The following is a 12,879-nucleotide window of genomic DNA, read 5'->3' as shown; positions in this document are numbered from 1 at the left end:
CATAGAGATGATATCAAGGGCCAAAATAGTTGATAAGGTCAACTAGTGATAGTATGTAGTGAGAGAGGTCCCAGAACAGAGTCCTGAGGTATACCAACAGACAAAACAACAGGAGACAAAGACACGTTAGCAACAGAGATGGAGAATGTGTGATGGAGAAGTATGATGAAAACAAGGATATAAGTTTGCTGCGGATACGAAGAAAGAGTTTAGAATATGAATGAGAAGAGTGATTGACAGTATCAAAAGCAGAAGAGAGATCAAGCAGGATTAGTAAGTAAGATGGACCTTGGGAATTTTCTTTATGTACATAATTTTTTACATTGGGAAAAGCAGATTGTGAAGGGCCCAGAGGAGCATGTGATTTAAGAATGTTGTTCAAACGGGAGATCACAAGACGTTCTAGCAATTAGGAGGCAAATGGTAGGAAGGATACAGGGCAATAGTTAGAAATTCACACAAGGTCAAGGTTATTTTTGAGAATAGGGGTGACCACTGCATGCTTAAAAGGAAGAGTTGAAAGAGCCAAAGGATATGGAGGAATTGAAGATGTGGGTGAGAGTGAGAATATAGGATTGAGAGGGCATGTGGTAGAGGGAGAAGAGAAGATCAGGTTCCAGCTTTGTGACAGGAGAAAAGGAGTCAAGAGTGCAATGAGATCTAGATAGAAAAAGAGAGAGGGGGAAGGGAGAGAACGAATCTACTTGTGGATGGCATCCACCTTGCCTCAAGTGAGCAAAGGCTTGAGGAGAAATAAAGGATGGATGTTAAGTGGGAGGAGAAAGTCAGTGGTGGGACTCAAATACATAGAAGACAGTGTGAATGAAATTGGAGTGTTGATGAGTGAGGAAAAAGTAGTGTTTGACCTTAAAAAAAGGAGCAGAGTTTTACAGAACAGGACAAAGGTTTAGTGTAGAAAATCAGACTGTGAGATTTCCTCCATAGGTGTTAAGAGCAGCAGTGTGATGTGATGAAGTGTGATGAGAGCGTGCTTGTGAATTAAACCAATGCATGGGTTAGGCTGCGTCTATAGTAAGCACGCAACAGAAGGCAAAGTTAGCGCATGCCTGTCGCTCCAGCAATCCCTGCACTGAGGTCCGAGGCGACGGGGAGGCCCTGCATCGCTCGCACGCACTGTGGACGACCAAGCGTGTGCCCATGATAATCACGGCCTTAGAGGGATGAGTGTGTCAGAGCCTAGAAGGGGCATATAGATGATGGAGGAGGGAGGAGGAGGGAGGAGGAGGAGGTGCTAGCATTGTAAAAGTTAACAAGATAGTTAGTTTAAGCAGAAAGTGAGGAGAGGTTAGAGATAAGGGTAGATGTCAGAGGAGAGAGTTCAATTAAGCTGAGGTATCGAGTAGGACAGGGGTGAGGGGAATGAGAGGTGGTGGATGATGAGAGCAGAAGAGGTCATGTACAAATAGACCATGTTAGTCGTAGAGCAGACATTCCAGAGGGCACGTGAGAAGGGAAGAGAAAAGTGAGACAAGGAATGTGGATTACATTAGATGGGTTACTACGCTTAGCAGGGAGGTGGAGAGAGAGGCAAGAGGCAGAGGGTGATGTAGGGGTAGAGGAAGAGATGTTGCATGTACCTTGTCAGAACATTAAAGAACGTCAATTCACACTGGTGCAGAGTTGAGGATGAAATGCTGAATCCAGTTCACGTCCAATTCAATTTTAACAGAACTTTTTCATTCTTCATTACTGCAAAAAAAAAAGTAAAAAACAATGCATTACTATTTTCAAAATGGATTGAATTCCCCCAACAATGACTATGTGTTACCAATATATCCCTCTCAGTCCCACTGCAGCACATACTGTACCAGTGTGAAAGTAAGAAGGTACACAGTACCGGTAAAACAATATGTGCCGGTACTATGCACCATATGAATTATAAGAGGATGTAAATCTCCCAGTCTCTCTCCATATCCGCAACAGAGTGGGCTCCGGTCAGTGGCATGGATGCCCATATATGGATATGCTCATATTTGGGCATCCCATGTCACTGACCGGAGCCGGCTCTGAGTATAGGGATATATGCGGAGATGCAGAGGTGCAAGGAAATGGGAGGAGGCACGGTGAGAAACAGGGAGAGACCACAGGAAGATAGAGGGCAACAACTTCCACAAGGTACGTCTATGTGTATAATTGTTTGTATTTTGTGCAGAGGGGGTAATTTCAGATAAAATACAATTCTCCACCCTCTACGAAACAATTCCACTTTGTTCAGTAAGCCAGAAAGTCTTGGTCCCATGTGGACTGAATTTTAATGCAAATTAGGTCCTTAATACACAAGTAAAGAATATAGATACTTATTCTCTACTGTAAGAAGTGCCACATTGCCCACTATTTAGGTCCTGTGCCCAGATTGTGACCAAGCATGGCAGAGGTGAGATTCCCCCAACTCCAATTTGCTACACTCTCCAAGAGAGATAATTGTGATCAGAGATGGAACTATGGGGGGGGCGAGCAGGGTCGCTGCCAAGGGAGTAGCCCGACTGGGGGCACGGAAATCTCATTTGGTGCATATGTTGCAGCGTTGCATTGATTGGCCGGTCAATCTGCACTGCTGCCTGTCACAGTGACATCATGATCGGGCACTGTGATCAGCTATAGCGCTGACCCAGGTGACATAGTTCAGCACTTTACAAGGAGGGAACAGATGTTGTGGGTGACAGATGTTGGGGGTAGGCTAAGACTGTTGACCAGAGTAACGTGGAGACTTACTGCACTCTGCATGCCCATCCTCTCGCTGACATCAGGGGAAGGAAGTGGCTCTGGGGTGTGTGTAGGTATGCCAGATGTCAGTGAATGCATAAGTAAGTATGCCTGTGTAGTGGGAGGTGTAGGGGCATTAAGCTGGAGGACTTAAATCAGGCACAAAAGCACATAGATACCTCTTATTATACCGCACCAAATGCTGATAATATCATGCTGAGCTGCACTTTACAGAAGATGATGCAGAATCCATCATATAATAGCCACACTGTGCATATGATGTACTGAATCAGTAACACCAGGAAGACATCTCCATTTAAGGGGTACAGTTGAAGTTAACAGAATATGTCCAGCACTGTGGTGTGTAGCCCATAAATAATAATTGTGCACATTACCAGAACATACTTGCAACTGCAAGATCATTTTGCTGCTTGTAGTGTATGCTCGTTCTGTGCAGTGTTGTAGTAGATCCGTCTCTTCAGTGTTCACTGCAACAAAAGTAAGACATTGCATTAATATTACAGACGTTTGGGGGCTGAAATCTCACTTCGCTGCGGACAATTTCCCTTTGCATAAGATTCTTGTGATTATGTCAATGATGATCAATAACTACATCATAACACAGCTGCTCTATACAGAAGATGTACTTGCTATCAATGGTCATGAAGGTAATACGTCACACAATGTACAGATATAGCAAGGATTATTTCTTCCTCTGGTGCATTATGGCATTATGATGGGAAATGTTGTGAGATTCTGCATTATCAGCATCACTGAATCTTTTGGAAATTAAGTGATATTCTATGTTTTAATGCAATATTATGGATGATCAGCCGATAAAATAATAATAGCTTGCTGTATCTGTAGCCATGCTCTACCCATGATGTGCTAAATCAATGACTGCAGAGAGATTCAGAGTGGTAAACATGACTGGAACGCATCTCTGAATAATGGGCAGCAAAGCAGTGCAGAATAGGAGGTGAAAGTATTTAAAATGGAAGACCCTTAGCAGCTGTGTGGGGAGTAGACAGTACAGACTGACCAAGTAAATGGTAAAAGGAGTAACTTCAACATTACTTGGCTTTGTTCTCCACATTGAAGCTTTCCTCCTCTTTAAATCACTAATACTGATGCCATGTGTAACCTGTACTGAGAGTTATATAATCTACTGGCCTAGATGAAACCATATGATGCAAACAGGTTCCATCCCACTCGATTCATAGAATTGAACCACCTCAACCTTTCATAACAATCACATAGAACCGCAGCAGTGCGCTACTGCACATGTTCTTGTTATGAATGGTAGTAGATGTGGTCCTTGGGTCAAAACTTCATACAGCAGCCACACTCTACTCATGATGTATTGAATCAACAAAAACCTGCATGGTACAGATCACAGGAAGGGTAGAGTAGAGGTGAATATGTCCAATGCGAAACCCTTAGCAGCTGGATTGTGTGGAGTCAATAAAACGACAAATACTAAATGAGAAATATACACATTGCTTATCTGTCTCTGTGTAGTCATTTTCCTCCTCTTCAACTGTCCTTCAAAATTTCTCTTCTGCCAGAAAAGAAACACATGGCTTCAATATTCACTGTTCTTCCCTCCTGAAATAAAAGTTAAGCATTGCATGGTTATGATCATACATACAATTAACCTTGCGCCAAACTATGTGATCCAAAGTAAATCCACCTCCCTCCCACAGCTGTGTTCCTTCTAGAGCTTCTACCACACAAGTCGTTAATGTTCGTGACACTGTACTGCAGTCACAGTCTGCACACAAAGTAATGAATCAATTACATCACACTGAAAAGGCAGTCTACATGATGCAATAGTTATCCATAATAACTATGTCATGCAAAGGACAGGAAAGCCTATATGTATATCATTAGGGGAGAGGGGAAAAAAATAAATAAAAAATAAGTGCGACAAATTAAAACAGACAATAGGAAAGTAAATCCTTGCCCTGGGAACTTTACAATCTAAGAGAAATGTTAGAAGACTTAAAGAGAGGCAGCAGTTGGGGGAAGAAGTGCAGTAGATAACACTGCTTGTCCTTAATGGTGGGTACTTTTAGTAGAAAGCACTTCTTGGGAACAATAGTTGTTAGTAGTGACTGTGGGTGTGGGACAGTAGCCACGAGTCAAAGTTTTTGTAATTCTTGATTTAAGTCGTGAATTTTAAGATTGGTCTTAAATGTGGGTGGAAGAGGTTATGTTGGCATATACTGAGTGTGAGGGAGTTTCACATGTACGGTGCAGTGATGGAAAATGGTTTCAGGCAAGTGAGAGAACAGTAGAGGTGAAAGAAGTTAACAGGAGACAGTTATGGTTATAGTGCAAGAGACGAGCAAGGGCATAACGAGAGATCAAAGATGATATGCAAGAAGGAGCAGATTAATGGAGAGCCTTCACAAAAAGGTAAGGAGGAGAACTTTGTAGGTGATACAAAAACTTGATGGGATGCCAGGACAGGGATTTAAGGAGATGAGCAGAGACTGTTGTGGGAGAAAGTGAGAGTATTCAAGCAGCAGAGTTTTGCATAGGAGAAAGTTGTGAAGCAGGGAGGCCTGTTAGTAGTATTTTAAAATAACCCATAGGATAACAGTATACATTGGAGTTTTAGCAGTAGGTTGAGAGGGGAAAGGGAAGATCTTGGTAATATTACAGAGAAAGAGGATCCAAACTTTACCCTTGGCCATGCATGTGAATGGAGATGGAATTGAAGAGCCAAATGTTACTCCTAGGCAACATGTTTGATGACAAGATAGATGGTAGTACTGTTTACTGTGATGGAGAAAGGGGATAATATGAGCCCAGTTTTAGACATTAAGTTTAAGGCAGTGGAGTGCCATCCATGAGCATATAGCCAGGAGGCAACCCAAGAGTAGGGACTGGATTGCAGGAGTGAGAGCAGGGGTGGATAGATTTGTGTGTGTATCATCTGCATAGAGATTATATCTAAGGCCAAAAGAGTTGATGAGGTCACCAAATGATAGTATGTAGAGAGAAAGAGAGATCTCAGAACAGAGCCCTGATGTATACCCACAGACAGATCAATAGAAGACGAAGACATGTTAGCAACAGAGATGGAGAATGTGTGACAGGAAAGTTATGATGAAAACCAGGATAGAACTGTGTTACGGATACAAAGAGAGAGTTAAGAATATGAAGGAGGAGAGTGATTGAGAGCATCAAACGCAGCAGATAGATCAAGTAGGATTAGTAGGGAAAAGTGACCTTGGGAATTTGCTTTAAGCACAGTCTGTAGAACGAGCTGTACGAAAGGCAGGTTGTAAAGGATCCAGGAGGGAATGTGATTTAAGAATGTTGACATTCTAGCAATTAGGAGACAAACAGCAGGAGGGATACAGGGCGGTAGTTAGTAAGGCACATAGGGTGTAGGTTGTTTCTGAGAAAAGGGTGACCACTACAGGCTTAAAGTAAGAGGGTAAAGAGCCAGAGAATAGGGAGGAATTGAAGATGTGGGTGAGAGTGGGGACTAAGAGATGCAGTAAGGTGTGAGGGGATACGATCTAGAGGGCATGTGGTAGAGGGAGAAGAGAAGATGATTAGCTTCCAGCTCTGTAAGAGAAGAAAAGGAGTCAAATGCAGAAGGAGAATTAGGTAGAAGGAGAGAAGGGGGAAGGGACAGAAGGAATCTCCTTGTGGGTGGCATCCACCTTGCCTCTGAAGTAGTCAAATGCTTGAGGAGAAGTGAAGGAAGGATGGCAAGTGTGAGGAGAAGGTTAGTGGAGGGAGTCAAATACAGGGAAAAAAAGACAGCGTAAATTAAATTTGAGTGTTGATGAATGTGAAAAAAAAGTAGTGTGGTTTGGCCCCAGAGAGCAGCTTTATACAGGACTGGAGACATTTTTACTGTAGAAAAATCAAATATCAATTGTGTGATTTCCTTCAAAGGCATTAAGAACAGCGAGTGGAAGTGTGATGAACATGTTTGGGAATTTAGCCAAGGGTGTGGGCTAGAGGGACAAGTGTGTCAGAGCCTAGAGGGGGCATATAGATAGGAGGATAGCATTGTAAGAGTTAATAAGATTGTTAGTTTAAGCGGAAAGAGAGAGAGAGCAGAGAGGTTAGAGTAGATGTCAGAGGAGAGTTTAATTAAGCAGAGGCAAATCAGTGGGACAGGTAAGATGGGGTGAGGGGAATGACTGATTGTGAATGATGAGAGCAGAAGAGGTCATGTACAACTAGAGCCTTGTTAGTCAGAGAACGGGCATTCCAGATGGCATAGGAGAAGGGAAGAGAAAAGTAAGGAAAGGAATGTGGATTACATTAGATAGGTTAACACTCTTAGCAGGGAGGCAGAGGCAGGGAGGCCCGATGTGTATATGAGCAGGTTCAAGATTATAAGAGATATCCCACACATCAGCAAACATAGAAGGAGACACAGAGATAGGTGTAGAGAGAGACAGAGATAGCTCTATGTAGAGAGAGAGGGACGTAGAGAGAATGAGACAGATAGGCGCAGAGAGAGGGGGCGCAGAGAGAGGAGGCGCCAAAAGAGGGGGCGCAGAGAGAGGGGGCACAGAGAATAGGATATTAAAGAGTGCTTTTCATTGAGCAGTGCAGAAATAGCTGCAATAGAGGTCTGTACAAATGGTGCAGTGTGTAGACACATGCAAAGGTAGGGGAAGGAAAGAGGAGAACATGTGGATAAAAGCAGGAGTGTGGAAGTTAGAGAAATTAGAAAAGTTTAACAGAGGAGTGAGGAAACAGCAAGCAGAAAGAACAAGAGAGAGGTTACATTGGGATGACGTTCTGTGGTAAAGAGAAAATGCTAGGAGAGAGCTTTCAAATATTAGAGGACATGAATTGAGGCAGCAAATGTATAAATCAAAACCTGAGGGGGAGGTATAGCACGAAAGCTTGCACAGCAGATTATAGTCTTAATGTTGCGTGTACCTGTCAGGGTAATCAAGAAGTTAAATTCTCACAAGTGCAGAGTTCATGATGAAATGCTGAATCTAGTCCCCCTCCAATTTAATTTTAATATAACTTTTCCATTCTTCATTACTGCAAAAAGCAAACAAAACAAAACCACATTGCATTACTATTTTCAAAATGGATTGAATGGCATATTCAACAGTGACTGTGTGATGCCAATATTCCCCACTCACTCGTAGTGAAGCACATATTGTACTAGTGTTGAAAGTAGGCCGGTAGAGTCAGGTACGCAGTACTGATAAAACAATAAGTGCCCGTCGTAAGTACCAGCTCCGCAACAGTGCGGGCATCCCATTAGTGACGTGGATGAACATATATGGATAAGCCCATATTAAGGCATCACGTGACCAGAGCCGTCACTGACTGGGTATACGTAAAGACGCAGGGAGATGCAAGGAAAGGGAGGGAGAGAGACAGGGAGAAGATGTGAAACGGAGGAAGGCACGGATGGAGGGAGTTCTTCCGAGCTTCTGCGGGCCTCTCTCTTTCACTGGTGCATGCCGGGAGCTGGTCCCAACATCCACAAAGTGTGTGTGTATTATTGGTTTTATTTTATGGGGGTAGGAGGGTAGTGTGTATATTGTGTGTGTGGGAGTATTATATTGTGTGTAGAGGTGCAGAGGAGAGTACTAGATTGTGTATCTTGTGTAAGGGTGTTGTGTATATTGTGTTTGGAGCTATAATATTATTGGGGAGATTAGTATTGAGGAGGTATTATAGTGTGTATTGTGGGGAGTATTAGTGTGTGTATTGTTTGTGGGTGACAGATGCTGGGGGTATGCAGCAATCCCTGCACTGAGGTCCGAGGCGGCTCTGCATCGCTCGCACGCACTGTGGACGACCAAGCATGTGCCCATGATAATCATGGCCTTAGAGGGATGAGTGTGTCAGAGCCTAGAAGGGGTATATATATATAATGGAGGAGGGAGGAGGAAGGAGGAGGAGGGAGGAGGAGATGATAGCATTGTAAAAGTTAACAAGATAGTTAGTTTAAGCAGAAAGTGAGGAGAGGTTAGAGATAAGGGTAGATGTCAGAGGAGAGAGTTCAATTAAGCTGAGGTATCGAGTAGGACAGGGGTGAGGGGAATGAGAGGTGGTGGATGAGAGCAGAAGAGGTCATGTACAAATAGACCTTGTTAGTCAGAGAGCAGTCATTCCAGAGGGCACGTGAGAAGTGAAGAGTAAAGTGAGACATGGAATGTGGATTACATTAGATGGGTTAATACGCTTAGCAGGGAGGTGGAGAGAGAGAGGCAAGAGGCAGAGAGTGGTGCAGGGGTTGAGGAAGAGATGTTGCATGTACCTTATCAGAACATTAAAGAACATCAATTCACACTGGTGCAGAGTTGATGATGAATCCAGTTCACCTCCAATTCAATTTTAACAGAAATGTTTCATTCTACATTACTGAAAAAAAAGAAAAGTAAAAAACATTTCATTACTATTTTCAAAATGGATTGAATTCCCCCAACAATGACTATGTGTTACCAATATATCCCTCTCAGTCCCACTGCAGCATATACTGTACCAGTGTGAAAGTAGGAAGGTACACAGTACCGGTAAAACAATACGTGCCGGTACTATGCACCATATGAATTATAAGGGGATGTAAATCTCCCAGTCTCTCTCCATATCCGCAACAGAGCGGGCTCCGGTCAGTGGCATGGATGCCCATATATGGGTATGCTCATATTTGGGCATCCCATGTCACTGACCGGAGCCGGCTCTGAGTATAGGGATATATGCGGAGACGCAGAGGTGCAAGGAAATGGGAGGAGGCACGGTGAGAAACAGGGAGAGACCACAGGAAGATAGAGGGCAACAACTTCCACAAGGTACTTGTATGGGTATAATTGTTTGTATTTTGTGCAGAGGGGGTAATTTCAGATAAAATACAATTCTCCACCCTCTACGAAACAATTCCACTTTGTTCAGTAAGCCAGAAAGTCTTGGTCCCATGTGGACTGAATTTAATGCAAATAAGGTCCTTAATACACAAGTAAAGAATAAAGTTACTTATTCTCTACTGTAAGAAGTGCCACATTGCCCACTATTTGGGTCCTGTGCCCAGATTGTGACCATGCATGGCAGAGGTGAGATTCCCCCAACTCCAATTTGCTACACTCTCCAAGAGAGATAATTGTGATCAGAGGTGGAACTAGGGGAGGGTGTGAGCAGGGTCACTGCCCAGGGAGTAACCTGACTGGGGGCACGGAAATCTCATTTAGTGCATATGTTGCGGCACTGCATTGATTGACCGGTCAATCTGCACTGCTGCCTGTCACAGTGACATCCTGATCGGGCACTGTGATCAGCTATAGCACTGACCCAGGTGAGATAGTTCAGCACTTTACAAGGAGGGAACAGATGTTGTGGGTGACAGATGCTGGAGGTAGGCCAAGACTGTTGGCCAGAGTAACGTGGAGACTTACTGCACTCTGCATGCCCATCCTCTCCCTGACATCAGGGGAAGGAAGTGGCCCTGGGGTGTGTGTAGGTATGCCAGATGTCAGTGTATGCATAAGTAAGTATGCCTGTGTAGTGGGAGGTGTAGGGGCGTTAAGCTGGAGGACTTAAAACAGGCACAAAAGCACATAGATACCTCTGATTATACCGCACCAAATGCTGATAATATCATGCTGTAGCTGCACTTTACAGAAGATGATGCAGATGTCATCATTGGTTGGTGGGTTCATTAAATCAATCCATCATATCATAACCACACTGTGCATATGATGTACTGAATCAGTAACACCAGGAAGACATCTCCATGTTAGGAGTAGAGTTGAAGTTAACAGAATATGTCCAGCACTGTGGTGTGTAGCCCATAAATAATAATTGTGCACATTACCAGAACAACATACTGTCAACTGCAAGATCATTTTGCTGCTTGTAGCGTATGCTCATCCTGTACAGTGTTGTAGTAGATCCGTCTCTTCAGTGTTCACTGCAACAAAAGTAAGACATTGCATTAATATTACAGACGTTTGGGGGCTGAAATCTCACTTCGCTGCGGACAATTTCCCTTTGCATAAGATTCTTGTGATTATGTCAATGATGATCAATAACTGCATCATAACACAGCCGCTCTATACAGAAGATGTACTTGCTCTCAATGGTCATGGAGGTAATACGTCACACAATGTACAGATATAGCAAGGATTATTTCTCCCACTGGTGCATTATGGCATTATGATGGGAAATGTTGTGAGATTCTGCATTATCAGCATCACTGAATCTTTTGGAAATTAAGTGATATTCTATGTTTTAATGCAATATTATGGATGATCAGCCGGTAAAATAATAATAGCTTGCTGTATCTGTAGCCATGCTCTACCCATGATGTGCTGAACCAATGACTGCAGAGAGATTCAGAGTGGTAAACATGACTGGAACGCATCTCTGAATAATGGGCAGCAAAGCAGTGCAGAATAGGAGGTGAAAGTATTTAAAATGGAAGATCCTTAGCAGCTGTGTGGGGAGTAGACAGTACAGACTGACCAAGTAAATGGTAAAAGGAGTAACTTCAACATTACTTGGCTTTGTTCTCCACATTGAAGCTTTCCTCCTCTTTAAATCACTAATACTGATGCCATGTGTAACCTGTACTGAAAGTTATATAATCTACTGGCCTAGATGAAACCATATGATGCAAACAGGATCCATCCCACTCCAGATTCATAGAATTGAACCACCTCAACCTTTCATAACAATCACATAGAACTGCAGCTGTGCGCTACTGCACATGTTCTTGTTATGAATGGTAGTAGATGTGGTCCTTGGGTCTTTACTTCATACTGTAGCCACCCTCTACTCATGATGTATTGAATCAACGAAAACTTGCATGGTTCAGATCACAGGAAGGGGTAGAGTAGAGATGAAAATATTCAATGTGAAACCCGTAGCAGCCGGATTGTGTGGAGTCAATAAAACGACAAATACTAAATGGTAAATGAGAAATATACACATTGCTTATCTGTCTCTGTGTAGTAATTTTCCTTCTCTTCAACTGTCCTTCAAATTTTCTCTTTTGCAAGAAAAGGAACACATGGCTTCAATATTCACTTCTGTTCTGCAGTCATCCCTCCTGAAATAAAAGTTAAGCATTGCATTGTTATTATGTTACTACATACAATAAACCTTGCTCCAAACCATTTGATGCAAAGCAAATCCACCTCCCACCCACAGCTGTGCTCCTTCTAGAGCATGCATGTCAAACTCCAGTCCTCGAGGGTCCCAAACAGGCCAGGTTTTCAGTAGGGATATCCTGAAAACCTGGCCTGTTTGCTGCCCTCGAGGACTGGAGTTTGACATCCTTGTTCTTGAGCTTCTACCACGCAAGTCATCCATGTGAGTGACACTGTACTGCAGTCCTGGTCTGCACACAATCTACTGAATCAATGACATCACACTGTAAAGGCAATCTACAAGATGTATTAGTTGTCCACACTTCCGAAATGTTACTTTTATGTCCAAATCACTTATTCCCATGACCTGATATTTGTATTTGTTATTTATAGGATTGTCACAAAGAGTTGATGAGGTCACCAAATGATAGTATGTAGAGAGAAAGAGAGATCTCAGAACAGAGCCCTGATGTATACCCACAGACAGATCAATAGAAGACGAAGACATGTTAGCAACAGAGATGGAGAATGTGTGACAGGAAAGTTATGATGAAAACCAGGATAGAACTGTGTTACGGATACCAAGAGAGAGTTTAGAATATGAAGGAGGAGAGTGATTGAGAGCATCAAACGCAGCAGATAGATCAAGTAGGATTAGTAGGGAAAAGTGACCTTGGGAATTTGCTTTAAGCACAGTCTGTAGAACGAGCTGTACGAAAGGCAGGTTGTAAAGGATCCAGGAGGGAATGTGATTTAAGAATGTTGACATTCTAGCAATTAGGAGACAAACAGCAGGAGGGATACAGGGCGGTAGTTAGTAAGGCACATAGGGTGTAGGTTGTTTCTGAGAAAAGGGTGACCACTACAGGCTTAAAGTAAGAGGGTAAAGAGCCAGAGAATAGGGAGGAATTGAAGATGTGGGTGAGAGTGGGGACTAAGAGATGCAGTAAGGTGTGAGGGGATACGATCTAGAGGGCATGTGGTAGAGGGAGAAGAGAAGATGATTAGCTTCCAGCTCTGTAAGAGAAGAAAAGGAGTCAAATGCAGAAGGAGAATTAGG

At 43.1% G+C, this 12,879-nt stretch overlaps 1 long non-coding RNA gene across 8 annotated transcripts in view; it reads right to left on the bottom strand.

Annotated features, from left to right (window-relative positions):
- Window positions 1-12,879, bottom strand: part of LOC142475382 (uncharacterized) — a 47,008-nt gene that overhangs the window by 23,334 nt on the left and 10,795 nt on the right. For 6 of the 8 annotated variants that reach the window (XR_012790914.1, XR_012790909.1, XR_012790916.1 and 3 more), the window contains 7 exons: window positions 11,660-11,779; window positions 10,544-10,639; window positions 8,996-9,099; window positions 7,651-7,761; window positions 4,223-4,332; window positions 3,120-3,212; window positions 1,599-1,710 (listed from right to left, as the gene is read on the bottom strand). This is a non-coding gene — a long non-coding RNA (uncharacterized LOC142475382). The remainder of the gene's footprint in view (window positions 1-1,598; window positions 1,711-3,119; window positions 3,213-4,222; window positions 4,333-7,650; window positions 7,762-8,995; window positions 9,100-10,543; window positions 10,640-11,659; window positions 11,780-12,879) is intronic. The other 2 variants (XR_012790915.1, XR_012790913.1) reach the window with 2 other exon arrangements.

This window comes from Ascaphus truei, unplaced genomic scaffold (genome assembly GCF_040206685.1).
Source record: "Ascaphus truei isolate aAscTru1 unplaced genomic scaffold, aAscTru1.hap1 HAP1_SCAFFOLD_1200, whole genome shotgun sequence".
NCBI lineage: Eukaryota > Metazoa > Chordata > Amphibia > Anura > Ascaphidae > Ascaphus > Ascaphus truei.
This window is presented reverse-complemented; position numbering and strand designations above follow the sequence as displayed.